Below are 617 nucleotides of genomic sequence, written 5' to 3' on the forward strand. Positions count from 1 at the left end.
GTTCTGAGCCAATATGGCATTCAGAGTATCAATCTCAAGAACTCATTTCTTCTGATTAGTCCCATTGTTCACAGGATTCCTTTCAGAGGTGTACATGAATTGGTTATTTGCAACCATTTCAATTAGTTCTTGAGCTTCTGTAGGCGTCTTCTTCAGATGAAGAGATCCTCCAGCAGAGCTATCCAAAGACATCTTGGATAGTTCAAACAGTCCATCATAGAAAATACCTATGATGCTCCATTCAGAAAGCATATCAGAGGGACACTTTCTGATTAATTGTTTGTATCTTTCCCAAGCTTCATAGAGGGATTCTCCTTCCTTCTGTCTGAAGGTTTGGACTTCCACTCTAAGCTTACTCAATTTTTGAGGTGGAAAGAACATTGCCAAGAAGGCATTGAATAGCTTTTCCCAAGAGTTCAGGCTTTCTTTAGGTTATGAGTCCAACCATATCCTAGCTCTGTCTCTTACAACAAAAGGGAATAGCATAAGTCTGTAGACCTCAGGGTCAACCCCATTGGTCTTGACAGTGTCACAGATTTGCAAGAATTCAGCTAAAAACTGATGAGGCTCTTCCAATGGAAGTCTATGAAACTTGCAATTCTGTTGCATTAGAGAAA

The 617-nt window shown here is 40.0% G+C and overlaps 1 non-coding gene across 1 annotated transcript; it reads left to right on the top strand.

The window, feature by feature from the left end:
• The first annotated feature begins 246 nt into the window (after nt 1-246).
• LOC127743178 (small nucleolar RNA R71) lies at nt 247-354 on the top strand. The gene has a single exon (XR_008004528.1). It is a non-coding gene; the product is annotated as a small nucleolar RNA R71 (small nucleolar RNA).
• The last annotated feature ends 263 nt before the right edge of the window (nt 355-617 follow it).

Source organism: Arachis duranensis, chromosome 1 (genome assembly GCF_000817695.3).
Source record: "Arachis duranensis cultivar V14167 chromosome 1, aradu.V14167.gnm2.J7QH, whole genome shotgun sequence".
Classification (NCBI taxonomy): Eukaryota; Viridiplantae; Streptophyta; class Magnoliopsida; order Fabales; family Fabaceae; genus Arachis; species Arachis duranensis.